The sequence below is a fragment of the Nicotiana sylvestris genome, chromosome 11, assembly GCF_000393655.2.
Source record: "Nicotiana sylvestris chromosome 11, ASM39365v2, whole genome shotgun sequence".
Classification (NCBI taxonomy): domain Eukaryota; kingdom Viridiplantae; phylum Streptophyta; class Magnoliopsida; order Solanales; family Solanaceae; genus Nicotiana; species Nicotiana sylvestris.
This window is the reverse complement of record NC_091067.1, coordinates 8,086,232-8,096,201: the sequence shown is the minus strand read 5'-3', so window position 1 is coordinate 8,096,201 and position 9,970 is coordinate 8,086,232. Positions and strand designations below refer to the sequence as shown.

Below are 9,970 nucleotides of genomic sequence, written 5' to 3'. Positions count from 1 at the left end.
ATCTTGGAGTTCATAACGTAATTAAAGTGCTCGAAGGTATAAGAACTTACATGGTTTAAACGAAGTATTTAGGATAATATGCATATAGGATATGAACTAATATGGTAGGACGGATACTTAAGGATAAATTAAGTTGCCTAACTTTTAGTTGGAATGCAAAGTTGCTGAAATTAACTAGTATCCGAGTATATTGAATAATTTTTATTAGCTGGTGTAATGAAGGATAAGTAGTCTATACATTAGTTTAAAATATAATGATAGGAGTCACAAGTAAACAACTGGAAAAATAGAAAGAAAAAAAAGCTGAGCATTTATTTAGCTATGTTTCACATAATAAGCCCATTATTGAAACCTTTAAGAAAATAAGTCCCACCAAAACAGTGGCATTCAAAATGGGCTAAAGGGTCATATTACCCATTGTATGCATCTTTCGATATCCACTTTCAAGAAGGAAAGAAAAAAAGTTTCTGTTTTCTCAAGCTTGTTCGCCGCAAGTCCGAAACTGCTTGGGTAATCGTAAGAGTTTGATTTCACGAGAATTTTGTAATCAAAAGTAGCAGATTGACTCTCATTCGTAGGTACACATGTACACTTCTCTTGTAAAATTATTTATCTACTATTAATTGATATATGGGTACAGTGACGGAGGCATGATCTCCACGAAGGGGGTTCAATTTTTTTTTTTTTGAAGCTAGTGAGAATTGAACCCATGACCTTATGTATATTTTGAACCCCTTGATCACTAAACTACACTTTTGGATTATGTTAAGGGTGTTCAAAACTTAATATATAGAGATAAAAAAATAGATTTTGCCTTATATATACAGTGTAATTTTTGGGCGAAAGGTGTTCGGGTGAACACCCTTGCGCCCCTAAATCTGCCCCTTTATGGGTAGGATTTTGAGATTGGATTTAAAAAAAAGGATTTTTAATGCTTGGGTTTTATCCAATAATATTATTAGAATACAGTAAGAGCCTTGGATGTATTTACTATGAATTTATTATTGGAATCATGATTACCCATTGCTGGGTAGTGATCAGATCTGGAAGAAGAAGAAATAGAAAAAAAAAACTTCATAGCTATAGCTCGTTTTAATGAGTTTTGGGATTAAACGTTACAAATCAATTTATTGAGTTATTACAGACTAGTTAGCGTTTTAGAACCTAAGTGGGATTTTCCTTGAACAAGAGGACTTGTATAGAGTTGTATTCTTTGGGTAGGTATTAATTTAAGTTAAATCCAATTGTCATGTAGTTTGAGAAATTGGTGACTCGGGATTTCTTGAAAGATACGTGGAGGCAAAGTTGAGCTTGTAATTTTAAGGTGAGTTGAGGCTCACTCTCCTAGTACGGAATTCCATCAAAACCCCCGTACTCCATGTATTCGATAAATCTAAGCCATATTTTCTTGTACTCCATTACTCAATTTACTTCATTCTTATTCAGTACCACTTTATATGTGACAGAATTACCAGCTTACTTGTATTACCACGTGTTACATGCCTTTGTTGTGATATTTATATTCAGTTCAGTATTCAGTTTCAACATTTATTCATGCATTAATGTGATCACGTTCAAAAGGGAGAGCTAGTCGACCTCCCCTTACGTGAGTGCCATCAGGGCTAGGGTTAGACACCCCACGCTCGTAGGGTCTATTGTTTGTTGGGGGGATATGCCGACACTTCTCCGTGCGTGTTGCTAGATCTCACGTACGTAGGGCCATTATGTATAACTTAAATTCTATTTTAGTTTAACTATTACTTTAAAGTTTCAGCTTTAGTTATCCGTTTATATGTTCAGGTTACAGTTTTAGTCTTCAGCCTATTACTAGTTTCTTTGACCTTAAACTGCTTACATGCTTTATGTGGATATCTTTTCTTCTTGTTATGTATATCCCAGAAGGTTTCTCTCCGCCTTCTTATTGGGTAGACTATGAGACTCACTGGGTATTCCGTTGTGATACTTAGCCCGTGAGGGCCTGCTTTCGTTTTTCATGGATACAGATATTGTTGATCACGTTCCCGACACTACAAGATAGGACTAGCTTTTAACCCAGCATTTTCCACTTCTCTCCTCGGTGGGAACTCAAGTTTAATGTTTATTTGCATTGTTTTAGCATCTGGGGTATGCCCCGAAGCCGTGCATGTTCAGTATTCTTATAGGCTCATGACTTGGTCTAGTGGGTATTATACATTTTTTTAGTCCCATTTCGGTATTTTGTCAAGATTCATAAGTTAAGTTTGAATTTTGCTTTCAGTTAGTAAACATGCCGCCACATTGTTTTGGGATTTATCAGTCATCATGATTCTAAGTACAAATTAGTTAAGGGTTCACTCGACGTGTTGCTTAGATCGAGTGCCAATCACGTCCTACCCCAGTTTTAAGGGCGTGATAATTTCATTCTCGGTCTCCCATGTCGCCTCCTCGACCGACTGACCCTTCCACAGAAGCTTCACTGAGGCAATGTTCGTTGGCCTCAACTTTCTAACCTGCCTGTCCAAGATTTAACATAAGATAAATTCTTCCCCAACTGGACTGAGCTGAAATCTAACACATGAGACAGATCTATCACGACCCAAAATCCCTCCGAAGGAGTAGTGACGACACCTAGTCTCTAAACTAGGTAAGCCTAACATTAACTGAAATAACCTTGACATTTACTAACTTTAAGTTAAATAACTCTGAAAATTTACAATTTTTCCAAATCCGATGGTACAAGTCATAAGCTTTTCTAAGAGTAGTTATACAAAATAAATACGTTACTGTCCCGAAGCAAAGGAACAAATGGAAATAAGTACAAATGAAGGTGACTCTGAGGCCTGCGAACGTAGCAACAGGTTTACCTTGAGTCTCCACTACAACAATCCGTACAGCTACTACCGATCAAATACCTGGATCTGTACACAAAAATGTACAGAAGTGTAGTATGAGCACACCATGGCGGTGCCAGTAAGTATCAAGACTAACCTCGGTGGAGTAGTGACGAGGAACAATCAAGACACATACTGGTCAAATAAATTGAACAGGATATGATAATAAACTATCAACATAAAGATAACAAAATAATATCAACAACAAGGAGAAAACAAACTCTAATCAGCAGAAACAATAAAGGGAAAACACGGATGAAAATGAAAGATAACCAAGTAACTCAACACTAACATAGCTGGTACACAGACAAGTAAAATGTACTCAAATAAGGAAAACAATGTCAACTCAATTAATCTTATCGTTTCTGATGCGCAATTTCAGCCATCTCAGAACTCGATGTCTCATATCATAACCTCAACTTCCAAACCTTTAGCACACCCGACACATTGTGACCACGTGTTTCTATCTCACTTTGCACAACAACATTCTCATGTTACTCAGTTTATCGGGTCCATAACCAATGCAGTTAAGATATTCAAGGAGTCTCATGTACATAATATAAAGTAAAGAACAACTTCTAAACCAATTAGGAAATCAGCAAGACAAGATGAAGTTATTTTCAGAAATCATTTGACTGGAGAAAGTTCCCTTTTCAATTAAAATACGAAGCTCTTGGTCGGTCGTATAATGCACCATATGCGACTTGGAGTGAATTTCCACCGGAGCTTGTGGAATAAATTTTCAACCAACTTAAGGTTTTAATACAATTCTTGTCTATTTAAGCATTATATTAACAATATTTTTATCTAACATTACACACTTCATTTGCAGACTAAGTGTGCCTAGGAGGACCAGTATAACAGTACCATTCTTGCAAATTTTGAGTTCAAATGCCGTAAGAGACAATTCGATTCCTTCTATTCTGCTCGGAAGAAGAGCAAGAAGCCTTCATGGGTTCTACCGCACATATGGGAGGATCTGCTGAGGCAGTGGACCACTGAGAAGTTCGAGAAGAAGAATGAACAGGGAAAAAAGGCCCGAGCATCAGAGAAGGGTGGCTCCTTGCACTGTATGGGAGCAAGGAGCATGGGGATTGCGAGGAGACTACTAGTAATTCCTTAAAATATTTAATTCTATTTTTATCGAACTATATTTATATATTTTAATTTAGTTAACATATTTTCATTATATTTGTAGAAAAAAAATATGAGAGGAATATGACTCATGATGAGTACTTCATGGAGACTCACATCCGAAAGAAAGAAGGCATGACAGATCCAAGTAGATGGGCCGAGGACCGGGCGGAGACTACATATGTAAGTTTCATAACTACTATAACTTGAAATTTTTATTTATAATATTATATAATTAATAATTTTCTATCTTCTAAATAAAGGATCGCTACAAGATTAATGTGGAGGAGTACACTCAGAGCTTGCCACTGAATGAGCAAGGCGAGCGACCACTCGTTTCAGACGAAAAAGCGCATAAGATATGGTTGGATGTTGTCGGTGGTCCTAAAAAGGAAATAGCATATGGCCTTCCAGAGAGATCATTTCGGCGTCACAGGATTGAATTGTAAGGTATAGGGACTTCCGCCCAAGGCGAGGCAATTGATAGGTCGACTCTCTCGTCTATAGAGAAGAAGATCGCAAAGCTGATAGCTGAGCTTGAAGAGACAAAGGCTAGAGAACAAAAGAGAGATAAACAATTTGATACCCTTCAAGTTCAGCTAGAAAAGAAGGACCAACAATTTAATCTTTTTCAAGGTCACCTGGCCAATCTTCTTGCTAGTAGTGCTTTCTCCATTCCCTGGTCTCGTGAGCCTTCCCCAGATGCTAATCCTTCTCGTCGTGATCCGTCGAACCATGCTGGCAATGAAGCTTCTAGTAGTGAAGATTGAAATGATGCCATACAAAACACTCATTGAATGGTATGTATTGCTAAACAAAGTCTTGGACTTGTGAATATTTAGTTGCAATAGTTTTGAATGATAATTATATTGTTGATATTATTTTGTTATTGAACAATTGTATTGTTGTTGTTGTGGTTGGTGTTGTTGTTGTTATTAGCGTTGTTGTGGTTGTTATTGGTTAATTGTGGTTGAATGACAACAATGTAATACTATCATTATAGGATGGTTATTGGTTATAATTGGCAGGTGATGTAGCTTAAAAGCAATCATATTCTCCCAGGTTTTTACCTAGAAAACCAATCGATTTCGATCGGAATTTTCATATTAAAACCCAGAAATTCATATTTTCTGACCAACTTCAGTTGGTAATTTCAATGTGCAATCTGCAGAAATTTGAAATTACCGACCGAAGTCGGACGAAAATAATTTTTTTTTTAATTATTCCAACCAATTTTTGTTGGTCTGTTAAAATTTAAAAAGAAATGCAAAATTATCAAATAATTATATTTCCGACTGAAATCGGTCGCTATTTGAAAAATAAATAAAAAGTAATTAACATATTTTCGGTCGATATATTTATTTTTCCAATAAAAATTGTCAGTTAATGTGGTCAACCAAAGGTTGATTTAACCGGACGAAGTTGGTCGGAAATTGTGACCGTCTTCGGTCGCCATATCTTAGCGACCACTATTGTTTCGACGAATTAAAATCGGTCCGAATCGATTGGTTTTTTTATATTTCCGACTGATTTTGATTGGTTTTCTTGGAAGATTTTTGGCAGTTTTCTAGTAGTGAATGGATATACCGATAGACTAGTTTAATACTTCAATCTTGATATGCTGATAATTTGATTGGAAAAAAAAAGAGAAGACAAGAGCTTCTACAACCTAAGTGTCAAAAATCCTAAAGAACTAAACTGCTTTGTCATATTTTGTAGGTAGCAGTTTCTATGATTGTGTTTTTAGCAAAACCAACGGTTAACATAGTAAAATTTACATTAACAAGTTGCATGATAATAAATAAATCAAATTTTAAATACTAAAATACAAAACAATTTAAAACAAAATATTAAAATAATAATGCTCAATATATATAAAATTTACAATAAACAACGAGCATGATCATGTTTATAATTAGCATATTAAGAACCGACTCTTTCACCGTAAACTCCACTAACCAAATGCTTTTGAAGAAACCAAGAACTTTTTTAATGCCTTGTAGAGGAGAACAATGGTACTGGAAGCTCATCTCTAGTACTGGTCGATGGAACTTTAGTAAGAATCATTGGTGGAAATTTGGTTTTTATTTTCAAGATTGGTAATTTTTAGTACAGGTCGATTCAGGTTCTTTTAAAATCTTCATATTTAATTTTTGTTTTTAACATTGCTTTATATGTTTTAGTTATTGCTCATATATCGTTCCATACCGCTTCAGATCATACTTGGAGGACTTGATGGGTGCATATCTTTCACTTGAATGACTTTGAGAGTACATTTTAGGTCTAAATATATTGAAAAACCGATGATTTAATGGAGAAGCAAACCATAACCCCATGGGTGAATAATAAAAAGTATTTTCCATCAAAAGTTTGATCATATATGAGCAAACCATACCTTCCATGGGTGAAGCTAGTGTCACGATCCAAAATTCCACCACAGGCGTCGTAATGGCACTTAATCTCTAAAACTAAGTAAGTCAATCATAATAACAATTCAAGCCAGTTTTTTTAAAATAGATAATCGAAGCCAAAGCGGAAATAAAGATACAACCTCCCAAGACTGGTAGTACTGAGTCACGAACTCTAACTGAATACATGAAATGATCTGAAGGAAATTAAATATGCAATACTACTCGAATAATAATTGGCAGCACGAAAAAAGGGAAAGACTCCAAGGGACTGCGGCGACCAAGCAGCTCTACCTTGAATCCTTGCGATCACACTCTAACTCTGTCCGAGTCCGATATCTCCAATACCTGGCTCTGTACAAAAAAATGTACAGAAGTGTAGTATGAGTATAACACAACGGTACCCAGTAAGTACAAGACTAACCTCGGTGGAGTAGTGACGAGGTACAGTCAAGACACTCACTAGTCTAATAACCTGTGCAATATAGCATGCAAAATAATAGGACACAAATCATAATAACAACAACAATAATCAACCAATAATATGAGAAGCAGGGAAAGCGAGAATACCATAAATATTGCTCAACAAATAATGAATACAAGTACAACCAATTAATCAAGTTCTTCAAATATAAATCTTTCGTCTATAATTCTTTCAAATAGTAATCTTTAGGATATAATACCTTCCCCATGAATATGTTTTGAATATACTTCCTTCAAATAGCCATCTTTCAAATATAATTCTTCCAAATAAATATCTTTCGAAGGATTGATACTGGAGTAGCTATGAATCCCTCCGGAACCTAAACTGGTCCAACAGGTGCTAACTGAGCTGGAACCTCCGCTTCTAAATCCACCTGAGGCTCTACAATATGTACTGATGTCCGAGCTCTAGACTGAGCTCTGCCTCTACCTCTGCCCCTGGTGGTAGCTGTCACTGGGGGCTCCATTTCTTGTCCGGTTGTAGACGCATTGTGTGTTGTCGAGATTGGCGAGAGAACAAGAATAGAGGAGTTAAATCATCAATGATAAAATAAATTCGCACGACAGAGTAGAATAGAAGTGAAATTATTCCTAAACTCCATAACATCTGCAAGATAAGTACAGACGTCTCTGTACCGATCCTTCAGACTCTATTAAGATTGCTCTTGACTCTTGAGACCTATGTAACCTAGTGCTCTGATACCAACTTGTCACGACCCAAAATTCCCACCTTTGGAACCGTACTGGCGCCTAACATTTCACTTGCTAGGCAAACCAACTTTAGAATAATATTAACCGTTTTTAACAATTTTAAAATTTAAGTTAATATCAAAGAAACAATGTGGAAATAAATTCTGATATAACACAATTAATCCATAATACTAGCGAGGTCTAAAAGCCATCCCAGAACTGGTGTTACAAGTGCACGAGCTACTAGAATAATACAAATAAAGGTCTGAATGAAAATAAAGTTGGCTGAAAGAAATATACATCTATGATAAAGTGGAAGGGGACTTCAGAACTACGAATGCCATGCAGCTATACCTCAAGTCTCCTATGAATAGCTGAACCCGAGCAAGTCTAATGTGCACCGCTAGGACCAACTCCAGTATCTGCATAATAAAGTGCAGTGTGTAGTATCAGTATAACCGACCCCATGTACTGGTAAGTGTCGAGCCTAACCTCGACAAAGTAGTGACGAGGCTAAGGCGGGTCACTTACAATAACATGCACACGATAATAATAATAACAATAACAGGAAAACAAGAATAGAATTTAAACATATGCACCATTTCAACAGTAGAGGCCAACTCGACAGTCATAACCATTTATTATTTCAAACAATTTTCGTTGCGGCGTGTAACCCGATCCCATAATATATTCATTTTTATTTTCGTTGCGGCGTGCAACCCGCTCCCATAATATATTCATTTTCATTTCCATTGCGGCATGTAACCCGCTCCCCAAACAATATAAATTAACAGTTTTTCCAAATGAATTTACTCCAACAAATGCAACAATTAATACAAATTCATAAGACAACAAAGTACACAATAATTATGATTCATTTAGGAAACAAATAATGACAAGTAGCAATTATTTGTGAAAATTAAGGAGGAAATAGGCAATTTAATATTTAGTGTGCTAAATGTCAAGTAGCAATTAAGTCACATAAATCACATAAGCATGTAACAATTATAGCATAAATTCAAAGCATAATATTGAGCAAGGATACCTTGATCCAATAATAACAAGTAACACAGTAAAGGAAAATGCATGGCATCACCTTCGTGCTTTTACTCTCAACCTCACCATATAATTAATAAGAAATGGCACGGCATCACCCTTCGTGCTTTACACTCTTCCTCACATGATAACAAATATAAAATGGCACGGCATCACCCTTCGTGCATTAACTCCCATAATATGACACGACATCACCCTTCATGCATTAACTCTCACAATATGGTACGACATCACCCTTCGTGCATTAATACTCACTCACCAAAATATTGCACGACATCACCCTTCGTGCTTTACACTCACTCGCCAAAACATTGCACGACATCACCCTTCGTGCTTTACACTCACTCACCAAATATTGTACGACATCACCCTTCGTGCTTTACGCTCTTTCTCAGCCAAATAATGAGCAATATCAACAGAGAGATAAAAATATCAACAACAAGTCTTACCTAAATATATGGTTCTACAATATCAAGCTCAACTTAGAAATTCAATACTCAATTATCACCAAAACATCCGTAACTATGATAAAAGCGATCAAAGTAACAATACTAGTCTAAATATAAATAACATGATCAAACAACAACAACAACAATGACCCAGTATAATCCCACAAGTGGGGTTTGGGGGGGGGGTAATATGTATGCAGACTTTACCCCTACCCCGAAGGGTAGAGAGGCTGTTTCCAGGAGACCCTCGGCTCAAAAAAGCAATAGGAGACGATATATTAGTACCATAAAAATGCATAATAAAATAACAGCTTTATAAGAGATATGAAATACAGAATATGAAATACGAAATAGATGGCTGGTATAGTAAAAACTAGCATGTAAAGCCCTGCATCAATAGACGACCAATGACATTCTTAGTCTAACTCATAACTGGCTAGTCTCACTCTATTGTGCTGTAGAAATATTCATAACTTTTCCCTAACCTACAACCTTAATGCTCGACCTCCATAATTCCCTGTCAAGGGCTATGTCCTCAGTAATCCTAAGTCACGCCATGTCCTGTCTGATCACCTCTCTCCAATACTTCTTAGGTCGCCCTCTACCTCTCCGCGTGCCCACTACATCCAGTCGCTCACACCTCCTCACCGGTGCATCAGTGCTCCTCCTCTGAATGTGCCCGAACCATCTGAGTCTTACTTCCCGCATCTTGTCCTCCATGGGGGCCACGCCCACCTTCTCTCGAATATCTTCATTCCTAATCTTATCCATCCTTGTATGCCCGCACATCCACCTCAACATCCTCATCTCTGCTACTTTCATCTTCTGGATGTGTGAGTTCTTTACCGGCCAACATTCAGTTCCATATAACATGGCAGAC

General features: G+C 36.8%; 1 long non-coding RNA gene across 1 annotated transcript; it reads left to right on the top strand.

Annotated features, from left to right (window-relative positions):
- The first annotated feature begins 354 nt into the window (after positions 1-354).
- LOC104218670 (uncharacterized) lies at positions 355-4,918 on the top strand. The gene is made up of 4 exons (XR_709042.2): positions 355-578; positions 3,703-3,981; positions 4,069-4,187; positions 4,268-4,918. It is a non-coding gene; the product is annotated as an uncharacterized lncRNA (long non-coding RNA).
- The last annotated feature ends 5,052 nt before the right edge of the window (positions 4,919-9,970 follow it).